The sequence below is a fragment of the Tamandua tetradactyla genome, chromosome 6 (genome assembly GCF_023851605.1).
Source record: "Tamandua tetradactyla isolate mTamTet1 chromosome 6, mTamTet1.pri, whole genome shotgun sequence".
Lineage (NCBI taxonomy): Eukaryota > Metazoa > Chordata > Mammalia > Pilosa > Myrmecophagidae > Tamandua > Tamandua tetradactyla.
This window is the reverse complement of record NC_135332.1, coordinates 68,311,912-68,326,196: the sequence shown is the minus strand read 5'-3', so window position 1 is coordinate 68,326,196 and position 14,285 is coordinate 68,311,912. Positions and strand designations below refer to the sequence as shown.

Below are 14,285 nucleotides of genomic sequence, written 5' to 3'. Positions count from 1 at the left end.
AAGTCCCTTTAGCATTACTGGTAGGGGCAGATCTAGTACTGAGCAACTCCCTCAGCTTTTGTTTATCTAGGAATGCCTGACTCTCTCCGTCTTTTTGAAAAATGGACTCATCAGATACTAAATTCTTGGTTGGCAATTGTTTCCTTTCCACACTTTAAATATTTCATTCCTCTGCCTTCTTTTTTAATGTCTTTATCTGATGTGTTGACAGTCTGAGCCTCTCCATCATTGGTTTATGGATTGTGAACTTGTTCATTTGGATGGGTCATCATTTCCTGTTTCTTTGTTTCTGTTGTAATCCTTTGTTGCACACTGCACTGTATATTTTAATTTTGTGTTATCTCTGGGATTCAGTCCCTGAGCTGTCTGTTCTTTAAGTTTGTATCAAGCTAGTGATGTGACAGAGATTTCCTTTAGGTACCACGATTTAACAAAAATAAGCCAAAGCAAAACAACAACAACAGAAAATCCCTACCTTTCACAATCTTTATTTATTTCGCTCTTCTTAACTGGTGCTTTCCTTCAAAAATTAGCCTTCCAATCACGAAGATCAGGCTAAGGCAAATTTGAAGTACAGAGTCCTATCTTCCTTTCTTTAGGCTGTGCCTTATCCTAGACCCTTGCTTGCTCATGGTCTTAGGAATTCTATTTATAGGAATTCAAATACCCCCTCTTCTCCCTATCAAATAAAGTTTCTCCCCTGCTCAGATGCTCTATTGTATCATTTAAAGCAACTAATCCTTTGCCCTAGGCCACTTCAACTTAACCATTTCTTATACTGCTTTAGCTATCTGCAAACTGCTTCTGCCCACAGGGTGAGTTCTGAGAGGATAAACCAGAGACAAGTGTCCAGATTCAGTCTATCAGTGGAAACATGAACAAGACCATCATACAGGCACCACAGTCTGCTCATAGAGTTATTCTGCTTGGTCCAGAACAGGGCCAAGGACCCCTAACTAGAGCAAAGTCTGGCTCTACACTGTGCTGGTAAAGAGCTGGAGAATGGGCCAGCAAGAGGACCAAGAGCAAATTCTTATTGCAACCCTTTTATTGTTTTCCAGAGTTTTGAGGAAGGTGACTGTTGTCTATTTTTGCTAGTCGTTCAACACTTCTGTGGGAGAATGGCATCATGGAGCAGCTTACATGACCAACCTGATTGATAAGAAATTCTGGTAGCACATTCTACATCCCATCCACTGGCTAAGCTGATATTTGCAGATCACCTGGGTCTTCATGCTGATGAGATTTCCCATCTGTGGATGCTCTCTGCTTATGAATATTGAAGTGAGGAAGAAATAAATTAATTAACATGTGATGTTCACTGCATGTTCATGCCTTGTACTGTTTTTCACCTTGGAATGCAGCAATGATGAAGAAGTGGCCCTTACTTGTGAGTTTGCTGCTGTTACTTCTATTTTGGATGTTTCATGTATGTATAAACAATAACTTAGGGGGAACATCTTTAATGAGAAACTCTAACAAAGTAAGCTTGGTTCAGAAGTACCTGATCTGGAAGTTGGAAAACCAATCAGAAAGCTATAGTAAAAGTTTATCTATAAGATGAGGGTCTGGTGGAGTGGCACTCGTAGAAATGATAAATGAATATAAAGTAAAAGCAAATACCATTGGTCTTCCTTCACCAAAAATCATTTAGTAGATATTTAGTATCATATAGCCCTATGAAAAAGCTACACAAGGAACCATTCACGTAGACACATATCTAACTAGCATATACTAGATGATCAATAAATGTTTTAATTATTTTGTTACTTTAAGGAGCTTCAGTTGTACTAAATCACACATGAATTAGCAGTTATATCTTAGACAAGTTACATCACAAACACAATTATATCACAAACACATTTAACTGCTAATAATCAGATCAAAGAAGAAAGTCTAAACATAATCAGAAGTATGGAAGTTACCAACCCTGTTCTGATCTTCTGAAAAGACCTCCCAAAGTGCAGGTGTTTCAGCTTTACAAAGCTGATCAAGTCAGCTTTGTAAAGTTATAAGTAACAAACATTACATTAAAAATGCAAATCTACATCTTCGGTATAGCTTACAGTTTTGACCAACTCTCCTTTACTCACACTTGGACATAATCAGCCTAAGCAATTTTTTTCTTTTTGCAAAAGGAATCAAATAGAAACTGAGAAGAGTAAAGAAAACAATTTGGGAGAGATGGGCCCTGCCCTTGGAGAGGCCAGAGAACACTAATTCTTATTTGAGATCTCTGTGACTTTTGTACTTTCCAAAAGTTTAAGTCAATGACCATGAATCCAAGTCACTGAGATTTTCACTTGGAAAGGTAGAGTTTGAATCCGATATGTTCTCCAACATCATCAAGTTGGTACAGGAAATTAAAACAGAGACAGAACCCAGGATTTGGTCACAACATTCAAGGACATTTTTACTCCATGAATGGCACTGGGTTTATTGTTGGAAAAATACATGAAATTTACTTGGAGAAAGGACCCCCAATAAGGGTCCTAGGTTTTATGAGTGAACCATTCCATTCCCCAGTTCTGCAGTTTCACACCTCCTTGGGCTCTCTAAACATCAACAAAAACTCCAAGGATTTGATGGAAAAAATGGTGTTAAGTCTCATGTTGTTTCAGGAATTTCCCAATATGCACTAAATTAATTTTCAGGCCATATGAGGCTGAGTGGTAGGAAATCGTTCCATTGGACACAGATGACAGCCTAATGTTCCCAGCAGCTGTTGCATACACATGAAATCAGATTGGGATTAACACTTACCTTCAGAGTCGTCACACCCAGATGGATGGTTTCTCTGTAATATATACCAAGCTTAGCTTATGTGTCTGAAACCATACAGCCTCACAGGCCTTGGGAGTATTTGATCCAGGAAATCTGAACCTGGGCAGAAATCATACAGCATCAGGTACATGTTAAACAGGAATTTATCTGCTTTGTGTCCGAAGCAGCCTCTCATCCATCCAGCTTTTGTCTGACTCTGAGTGAAATATTTATAGGCAAGCTGATTTCCAAGGCAGAGTTACAGACCTATTCAAGTTTGGTGTGAAATGTCTGTGCCCGCTGACCACCTGCTGAAACCTAAATTCCAAATGCAACCAGACCTAGGCTCATTTGTATCCCACAGAGTTTTAACACCGGTATCAGGATGGAAACGAAAGCAAACATTTAAAGTGAAATCTAGTGGGTATGCTAGTGTGATCGGTTATTAGAAAATATATGAAAACTTACGAAGTTTGTGATCAACTAAAACCCTTTTGTCTTGCTTTGGGAAGAGGGACCCTTTCTTTAGAGAAGTTACCATTTTATAACATATTTCTGAACTTCTTGACATTATTTTCAGGACTTGGGGCCCAATCATTTGAATATATCCATGACTGAATTTACCCATAACTGTGTCCTTGGAAGGCAGATTTGATTTTTAGAAATAAGCAAAGTTCATTCAGGGCTGCACCTGATGATTTAAGAGGGCAATCAAGTTGGGTGATATTAACATATGTCAAAATGAGGTGTGACTTTTAATTAGCGAGCAGATTTCATTTTATGGCTTATACATATGTTCTTAAAGCAATTCCAAAACTTTTCTTTTTAGTACTGCCAATATTGCAGAAATTTGAAGGTTTAAATTCTAGAACGTTTCCTTAAAAATTATCAATCTTATAACTGAATGTTATAGTTTGTATGTTACCCTTATAAGGGAAAGCTTCTAGAAGGATATTAAAGAGCCCTTCCTTTTGATGCTAATCAGAAAGAGTTAAGCAATCCAAAATTCATAATTTCTAACTCTGACACTTTTCAATTTTCAAGATTATTAGTCAAGTACCCATATTTTCCCTTTCTATCTTATCAAATATTTATTAATCACCCTTCAATTTCCTTCTATCATTTACTTATGTTTACCCAAAAATGTATGAGATAGCATACTGGTTCATCTTTTACAATAAAGATGGGCAAAAGAGCAATGGTTTAAACCCAACAGAAATTCATTTCTCTCTCCTTCCATTCAAATTTAAACAGTCCAAGGCTGGTATGGTAACTCTACAATTTGGGGGATTTGAGATTTTTCTGTCTTTTTACTCTTCTTTCCTTCACCTGTGTCTTCCATCTTGTCTTCCAAAATAGCTGTCCCAGTACCAGCTAAATTATCCAGAGAGCAGCAGATGGATAAAGAAGAAGAAGTATTAAAAGATTTATTATAGGAATTGACTCATGTAACTGTGGGGATTGGTAAATCCTAATTTCATAGGCAGCCACAAGTTGGGAGCTCCAAAGAAGGTTTCAATGAATTCCTCAGGAGAAGCTGACTGAAGTGGCGATAGAAATTCTTCTGACTCCTGAAAACATCAGGTCTCCCTTTAAGGTTCTCAACATATTGGATAAGACTTCTCTCACTAGAGAAAATAATCTCCTTTGTTGGCTATTAATGTAATCAGTCATTTTTGCCCTCAACTGTATAAACATTTAAAGGCACGAAATACCCTCAAACTAACAATCAGACCAGAGCTTGCCTAATTAAACAATTGGACACCATAACCTAGCCAAGTTGACACATGATCTGAACCACTGCAATTCTCCTGGCCAGAATTTAGCTGCAAGCAAGGCTGGGAAATGTAGTTTAACCCCCAACCATGTGTTCAGCTAAAACGTGTGGCCTTGTCATTAAAGAGCAAAAGGCAATAATGGATATTGGGGGTAACTAGCTATCTCTGATACTTTAGCTATGGCTTGAGGAATTAGGGGAGGAATCTTGTCTATGGCAGGGGTAGGAAAAGCAGTCAAAAGAAGCCAGTCCTAAAATGGCAGATTGAGCTGAGAGGGGCATATGGTGGATGTGAGAAGTGAGGGGGTCAGAAAGAGTAGATTTGTGGAATGTCTAAACTTTTGTCAGACCCAAAATTAATTAGAAAACCCCAAAACTAAGTTAAACTGAACTTTATTCTGTCTGTTAGTAAGGACATAGCTTACAGGAGTTAAGATGTTAAAGGAAAAAGCAATCCCCAAAATTGGAGAGTCCGAAACATCTTGGTTAAGTTAGGCTCCTCCATTCCATAAAAATATTCCCAGAGATGAAGTGCCAATGCTTCATTCATTGAGGGCAGGATATCTTTCTGACATGTTTGTTTTTTTAACAAATGATAACAGACCAAAGAAGAATCATGGCTAAGGTAGAAAATAATTTAAAAGCATATAAAATTACTAGGAAACAAGTAGGAATCTTGAAACCTCTTCTCATTCTGATTTGGTAAATGCTTTAGAGTTAAAGCACTCTGATTACTCCACAAAGTGAAACAAGACAAAATCACAGAGTAAGCAAAACAAAACCCAGCTATCTTCTGTATATAAGCGCACAACTTAAAAAGTCCAAAAACTTTCTAAAAGGAGCAAAATTAGTTGAGGCATATTCAAGCACTAAAATAAATAAATAAATGGGTGTAGCTGTTAATATCTGACAAAGTAGAATCTAAGTTAAAAGTATTATAAAAGTGTCTTTTTACATTGATACAGAGCACAAATAATAATAATGCTTAAAGTCACAAAACTTCATGTGCCAAACAATTTTACAAAACACAAATCATTAGAATTACAAAGAGAAATTGGCAAAAATAGAAGAGTAGTAAATTAGCTAAAAATACCTCCATCAATTCTCAACAGACTTGTCTGGCATATAAATATGTGTGTGTATGCAGAATATACATATTCTATAACGTACATACTGAAATGTATAAATATAAACTATGTCTAAGCTAACTATCACTGAATTATATAGTTCCTTTATTCACCCTTTTAAAGCCTCCATGAAACATTAACAAATGTTAAACTACAAATTGGTCATAAGAAGAGAAATCGTACACCTCACACTCACTGACCACAACATAACAGCAGAAATTGTTAGACTATATTTTTAACTCCTTTTTTGCTTTCCCTATTTTCTAAAATATATTTATTGAACTGCCTTTAATGGCAAAAGAGTTGCTTTGAAAATGTTGGTGATTTTGATAGCTTTGTTTATAATGGTCCAATAATTCAAATATGTACAGGTTTTCCCAAGGCAAGGCAGGCAGTTGGAATTAAGTCTTCTGGGTTTCATCAACCCTGAAACATTAAAAAGATAGTTTGAAATATGTAGTAGCCTCAAGGTACCTTTGAGTATGACTTTCTCTGTTAAATACTATGAAATATGAAAACTGGAAGCTCTTTAATAAATTTTCTTTCCAGAACTAAAAGAAAGTTTCCATTTTTCTAAATGCCAAGGAAAGAAGAATAAATCACAGTTCCACCAATCCCATGCTACTGGGAGCAACAGGTGGATGATAAAATAATAATGACACATCTGAGAAGCTCTGTCACATATCACCTGTCAGACAGAGGATGAAAAAGTGCTATGAAGATCAAGAAGGGCAGACCTACTCTTCCTGGGGGAAATCAGTAGGCTTCAGGGAACAAGGAACTCATGAGACAGATACTGAAAAATGAGCCCTGCCTAGTGGAGAAGGTTGGGGAGGACATTCTCACCCGAGCAAAGACCTAGGACGATGAAGTCCATGGTATTTTAGAGGGGAATAAGAAGTTCACCTAGGATGAGCAGATGTGATGGGAAAAATACTGATTTTTGAGACCACTAGAATTTTGTGCCTTCCATGCAAGATTGCAGAGAAAGGCTTATTTCAGAACCATGGACTTCCTTTGGGATCCAAAGCCCCTCCACTACTACCCAACTTTAGACACCACTTTGGAGAAAGCAGGGTCAAGGTGGTAGTTTGTATGGTCTTCTTGACCGCTAATGCTGATTCTTTAATTTGACCTGCAGACCTGAGTTTTTTATGAGTTCATATAGAAGACATTTGAGGAGGTTGTTTGCTAAGGCAAATGTTTCAAATTCCCAGTGTTGCTTGTGTCTTCAATTTTACTAAATCAAATATTAAAGAAAGTGTGGGGAAATTGGTAGTCTGGCATTATGGTCAAAGAATTGTTATTATTATGCCAATAATCAGGATAATCAGGATGATAAATGTTTTAGAGTACCCTTGCAAAAAAAAAAAAAAAACCCAACACACACACACAAATGAAATCATGAGGAATATTTGTCTATCATACCCTTCAGCGAAGATAGTGCAAGTGTCATAGTAAGTCAAAGTTGTTAAAGAGATGTGTAAATACCACTTTCTTTTAAACACTGGTAAAAACTCAAATGACATGAACATTTCTAAATGGCTGTGATTAAACTCTCAATTTTCCAAAAAGCCAACCAGTAGCCAAATGGTTGCAGAATATAAAATATTATCTCTGATATCCAAAGTTCTCTTAAAGGAGGAACAAGAGAAGGAAGAAAAGTAGATAAGGAGAGAGAAAGAAATGTTAACAGTTGTTGGAAAATAAAGGGTGTCATCAGTGGATTAGTGAACCAGAAACTTTTAGGAATTCTTAAAAGATACAAAATGGAATACACAAGCAAACAGCCACACCATAAGAGGGAACCATGGCTCAGAAAATGTGCAGAAGAAACCTTCCTCAGGGGAAGAGGCAGTTCTGAGGGACATCTGGGCCAAAACAAATAATCACAAAAAGTAGAAGAACCTGAATTATTTGACATGATGCTTGCTCTCATGGCTACCTGTGGAACAATGAGGCCAACTGCTCTCCCCTCCTTCTGACTCTAAACTAAGCAGAAGGTAACCACGCTAAGGGTGTCAGGGTCAGAGATGCAGCAAAGAGTCCCATAATGCAATTGCTCCAACAGGGACAGGGAACTCCTACATCCTGAAGGCAAGGCAGCAGATCTCCTGATATTAACAAATGCTATTCCAACCCCCATTAGTAGGCTACAGTAAAGAGACTCATCATATTAGGCAAATATAACCCAAGGGCACATATAAGCACACAAGATGCGCCCCCAAACACTTAAGAAAACTAGTGCAAGAGTCAGCTCAACTCGTGGAGCTAGCACCTGTGAAGAAAGAGTAGTAGAGAAAACAGAAGAAGATTTTAGAAAAAAAATTATATACATGTAACTTTTAATAGATTAAATAGGAATTTATTCACATGACTGTGGGGATTGGCATGCCAGAATTTCATAGGTCAGGCCACAAGTTAGACACTCCAATGAAAGTGATGTTGAATTCCCTAAGAGAAGTGGGCTAGCTGAAGTGTGATAGAAACTCTTCTGACTGTTGAAATCCTCAGTTCTTGATTTAAGGCCTCCAACTTATAGGATGACACTCCTCTCATTGCTGAAGGTAATCTCTTTTATTAATTTTAAACGTAATCAGCCATAGATGCAACCAACTGACTAATAATTTAAATCTATCTACAAAAGGCACTCACAGTAACAATCAGGCCAGTGCTTGCATGACCAAACAACTGGACACCATAACCTAGCCAAGATGACACATGAAATTCATCATCACATTCAACTATAAGAAATAAAATAAAGTAATTCATTACCTTAACAGATTAAAAGATAAATGTCATTGGATCTTAATTCATTCATTCAATAGATAATTACTCCATGCTTCTTACGTACCAGGCACTGTTTAAGAGCTTGGGAATACCTAAGTGAACAAAATACTCAAATGTCCTAGACTTACTAATTCCAGCAGAGTAGTTTGCTTACAACAGTGCTACTCTGTGCAGTATATTAGAAAGTGATGAGAGTCATGAAAAAAATAGAGCAGAATAACAGAGATAGAAAGTTCTATAGGGAGGAGCTTGCAACTATAAATAGGGTGATTAAGAAACAGCTATCAAAATTGACTAAAGAAGAAATAGAAAATCTAAGTAGACCTATAACAGAGATGGAAAATGTAATAAAAAAAATTACCCACAAAGAAAAACCCAAGCCCAGAAAGCTTCCCTGGTGAATTCTATCAAATACTGAAAGAAAAAAATCATACAATTACTCACAAACTCTTCTAAAAACTTCCCAACTCATTTAATGAGGCAGTAATGGTCTAATATTGAAACCAGGAAAACATGTCACAATGAAAAACAAACAATCAAAAAAATACCATTATCTATTATAAAGATGGATACAAAAAGTCCTCAACAAACAATGATCAAAAAATCCCACAATGTATGAAAAGGATTATACACCATTACTAAGTGAAATTTATCCCAGGATGCAAGGTTGGTTCAATATCAATTAACCCACTGAAAATCAATTAACATATCACACTGTACTATATATGCTCTATACTATATATATTATATTATTGAACTATACACTGCACATTTGGTAAAATATACATTACGTTATTGAAAGTCAATTAACATAATACATTACACAAAAAAAACAAAAACTACATGATCATCTCAATAGATACAAAAGAAGCATTTGACAAAATCTAATGTCCTTTTATGATAAAAACACTCAGAAACTTTTTCACCCAGTAAAGGATATCTATGAAAAGCCTACAGCCAACATCATACTTAAGGGTGAAATACTGGATGCTTTCCCCTTAAGATCAGGAACAAGAAAATTCTCTTCAACAAATGACGCCGGTTGTTCACATGCACAAGAATGAATTTGTACCCCTACCTTATACCATACAGAAAAATTAACTCAAAGTGGATCAAAGACCTAACTCAAAATGGATCAAAGACCTAACTCTTAGAAGAAAAGATAGGGCTAAATCTTCATGACCTTGAATTTCACAATGATTTCTTAGATATGATACTGAAAGCAAAAATTACCAAAAAAAGTGTAGGCAATGTGAACTTCACCAAAATTTAAAACTTCTGTGCTTCAAAGAACACAAGCAAAAAAAGTGAAAAAACATCTCATAGACAGGGAGAAAATATTTTTCAAATTATGTATCTCATAAGGGATTTATATATGCAATATATAAAGAACTCTTACAACTCAATAATAAAAAGATAACTCAATTTAAAAATAGACATAGGATCGGAATAGAAATTTATCCAGAGAAGATACACAAATGCCCAATAAGTGCATGAAAAGATGCTCAACATCATTAGTAATTAGGGAAACGCAAATCTAAACCAAAATGAGGTGCCACTTCACACCCAATAGGATAGCTACAATTAAAAAGTGTTGGTGAGGATATGGAGAAATAGGAACTCACATGCACGACTTGGGGACTGCATAATGATGCTGCCACTTTGAAAAACAGTCTGCCAATTCTTGAATGAATCAAACATTTGATACAGCAATACTATTCTTAGGTATATACCCAAGGAAAATGAAAACATATGCACACATACACAAAATTATACACAAATGTTCATAGATTCATTGCTCATAATAGATAAAAGACAAAAATAACTAAATGCCCATCTAAATGGCTAATAACTAAATGATGAATGGATAAACAAATAATGTTAATGATAAACAAATGGTGGTACTTCTATGCAATGGATAGATAACTTTATCCAGTCATAAAGAGGAATGGATTTTTGATACATGCTACAACATAGATGAATCTTGAAAGCATTATGCTAAGTGAGAGAAGTCAGTCATAAAAGGTCACATATTGTAGAATTCCATTTATATGAAATGTCCAGAATAGGCATATCCATAGAGACAGAAAGTAGATTAGGGAGTGCCTAGGGCTGGGGTGGTGGGAGGGGGAGGGTGGATTTGGAGGTAAGGGGAGGGTGGCTAGCTAAGGGCTATGGGGTTTCTTTCTGAGTTATGAAAACATTCTAAAATTGTGGTGATAGTTGTACAACTCTGTAAATATATTAAAAACCATTGAATGGTAACATGTTAAATGTATGAATTATTTGGTATGTGAATTGTATCTCAATAAAACTGTCACAAGAAACTTGTTAAAACATCTTCAGTAAACTAAGATCAAAAGAACACTTCCTAATCTAATAAAGAGTAACCATCAGAAAACAAATATCATATTAAATTCCCATTAAAGTCAGAAATAAAATAAGTGGGCGGGCCACTGTGGCTCAGCAGGCAAAAGTGCTTGCTTGCCATGCCAGAGGACCCAGGTTCAATTCCTGGTGCCTGTCCATGTTTTAAAAAAAAAAGAAAGAAAGTAAGTATGCTAGCTCTTGCCACCATCCAACTCATATTTAGGGTCTAAGTCAATGCATTAAGAGAAGAATAATCAGAGATGTCATATTGGGGAAGAGAAGGAAAACCACTCTCAATACTTCCAGATTACAATCATCCACCTAGTAAATTTAAGAGAACCAATCAAAATATTAGAATGATAAAAGAAATAATATGCATGGCAGATTGATATGATGTCAATAGGTAACACAATTTTTCTATACACCAGCATGAACTTCCTGAAAAGTTGCTTTAGGGAAAGTATCCCACTTATAATACAACAGGAAACATAAAACCAAGGTAATGCACAAGACCATTTAGCATAAAACTACAAAATATTAAAGAACGCAGGAAAAAATTAAATAAATGGAGGTTATTTATTATGTACAAGAATTTAACTTCCCCTGAAGCTGATATATAAATTCAAATAAGTCTTCTCTAATCACTGTGGAATCGTAAGGAACCTAACAAGCTAATTCCAAAATTTTTGAGGAAAGAAAATGTGCCAGAATAACTGGGAAAAATGTTGATGAAACAGAACCTTATTCTATATCAGCTTCATAGTACATTGATCTGATGTTTTGTTTAAAGGCTTAGATCTTTGGTTTTTATTTTTCTTTTTTTTTCTTTTCTTTTCTTCTTAAAGGCTTAGATCTTGTGCGGATCTTTCAGAAAGAAAATGTGTTCACGTATTACTTCTGGTACATACTGCCACTTACTTTCTTTCCCAGTATATTTGTTTAGAATTATCTAAAATCATGTATAGATGGTAACGAATATTAACTTCCGAGCTGTATTTTACAGATGATGAGTTACTAATGATTTAGGTTGGGAAAAAAAAAAGAAAATGGAAATATAAAAGGGCACATACCTTTACGAGCGAGAGACATGAGCAAAAATTTTTTAAATGAAGCTAAGGAATTCTTCAGGCCAACCAGTTCTGTGAATTTTTCTAGTCATCACCTCCTTTGAAATTCAAAGACGCTTTACTGGGACTGGTTGGAATGACTTATCACTGTCGAGCATGATGTTCAACGTCGTTTGTTTCATTGCAGTAAAGGGTTGAGGCGATGCTTCTTTAAAACTGGGTAGTCCTGCCCCCAGATCATATCCTTTTCCCGTTCCTCAAGTTCCAAATTCCAGCAGGTGCTGAATATCCAGCAACTTTCACTAAGCAGGGTAATCCCTTCCATTTTATTTGAAACAGATGTACAAAAAGAACCTAACAGGAAAACCGATTTCTTGGTTTAGGAGAAGATTACCTTTGTGTACGCATTCGCAAGAAACTAAGTATAAACAAGTGGCAAATAAAAGATAAGGGGTAGCCTATTCCCCAAGGTCTTCCGTTCAGATATCTATTATCACATTTGTCTCCAATTATTTTAATTATTTGTTTATATCTTCCAGCTTAGTGCTTGTCATATCGCAGTCGCTCGATAAATATTTGTTGAAGTGATGGGGGGAAAAATGAGGAAATTACTACCATCACAAAACAAGAGCATTATTATCTAATCATTACGTTTGCACGTATTTTTCAGCCTATTCCTGGAAGATGAGTTTCTGTTTAAAGTCATCTCCAGTCAGTCAGAATGCCTCAAACATGGGTACTCTGCATGTTCAGGTCACCTTCCATGGTTGACAAAATCCAGAAGTTTCTTTATCTCCATTCCCTGCCGTCCCCTTCAACGTACACATGGATTTCTTAACTCAGAAGCTGAAGCATCGTCCACTCGGGGACAATCATGCTTCTTTCTCCTCAAAGCCAAGCTACACACCACCTAATAGCAAGGTAATTTTTCTCCCAGCCCTCTTTCAGCAACATTAGTCAAGTTATGCAGGATAAAGTTCGGATTTCTTGTTAACCTAGTTACAGTTTCATTTCCTTAACTAGGCTACAGATATCCTATTACTGTGAAAATTAACCTTCCTTCAACAGTGATTCTGACTCTAAAATGGTGGTTCTTTTCTCCCAGGCTTATTTCAACTCATTTTTTCCCCTCTCAGCAGCTTCATTCAAAACACTTTTTAACTCTCAGTTGGACTTATGGCTCCTAATAGGGTTTCTTCAGTTAGCATTCCACGAAAAACATTTCTTTAGAAGTAAACTTCTCACTTTCAGTTTAATATTGTTTCCAGTTTCCCATTAAAATACTTTTGAAAAGGAGGGAAAGGAGGAAATTCACAGCACATTAAACCAAACTGAAGGCAATGGAACCATCAGGCTCTAGGAGAAATCTCTACTAATTAAGGAGGCAATAGAGGTGAATCTGGAAGGTTCCATTCACAGGATCTCTCTCCTCTCCAGCTTCCGGTCATCTCACCAAAAAATATTACCCTTTAGGGTGCATGGGTGGTTCAGTGGTAGAGTGCTAGCCTTCTATGCAGGAGACCTGGGTTCGATTCCCGGACCATGCACCCCCCACCCTCCTGCCCCCCCCAAAAAAAATTACTACCTTTTAAACCATCACATGCTTTAAAGGGACACACAATTAATTCCTTATATATTTAACAAAGAACACAGATGGCCAAAAACAAATACAAAACCAGTTATTTGTTTAGGAAATGTCCATAATTTTCCTTTGTTAACAAATGACTTCTTTTCAGCTATATCTTCTTAGGTGGACATTTCAATTGCCATTTTCAAAAATAAAAGTGCTTTTAAGTGCCAGCAACCTCTTAAGCCCTAAAAGCATCAAGGGAGCAAAGAAATTACTGGCAGCTCTAAGGCACGGGCAGGGCACAAGGAAAGGGCAACTATAAGGTATATAAAATTGAATGTTATTTTCCTACTCAATTCCCTCCGGTGGATCCTGCCACACTTAACATAATTTCCAAAGTCTCTGCTCTGGTGTAACAATATTGCACAAGATTAGACTTGGCTTCCCCCACCCTGCCCCTCCCCAATTTCTTTCATCTCTAGAACCTCATTTCCTACTGCTCTCCCTATAGCCACATTGGCCTTCTTACTATTCCTCTAACAAGCCAGGTTTGTTCTGCCTCAGGACCTTTGCACTTGCTCTTCTCTCTGCCTGGACACTTTCTTCCTCAAATATCCACATGGCTTACTTCATTCAGGTCAACAAGCCCTTCATTAGCCCCACCTCCCCACCCTTTCATACTGCATCATTCTCTACTCTCTTAAACTTCTTAATTTTTCTGCATAGCGATTTTTCACCACATGACTTGCACATATGCATGTACGTTTGCATGTATGTCTGCATGTATGTATTTTCAGTTTGCCGCCACAAGACCAGGTTCT

The 14,285-nt window shown here is 36.6% G+C and overlaps 1 long non-coding RNA gene and 1 other non-coding gene across 2 annotated transcripts in view; one reads left to right on the top strand and one right to left on the bottom strand.

Moving 5' to 3' along the window:
* Positions 1–14,285, bottom strand: part of LOC143686105 (uncharacterized) — a 193,825-nt gene that overhangs the window by 50,321 nt on the left and 129,219 nt on the right. The gene's annotated exons all lie outside the window — the stretch shown is intronic.
* TRNAR-UCU (transfer RNA arginine (anticodon UCU)) lies at positions 13,371–13,441 on the top strand. Its single transcript has one exon. It is a non-coding gene; the product is annotated as a tRNA-Arg (tRNA).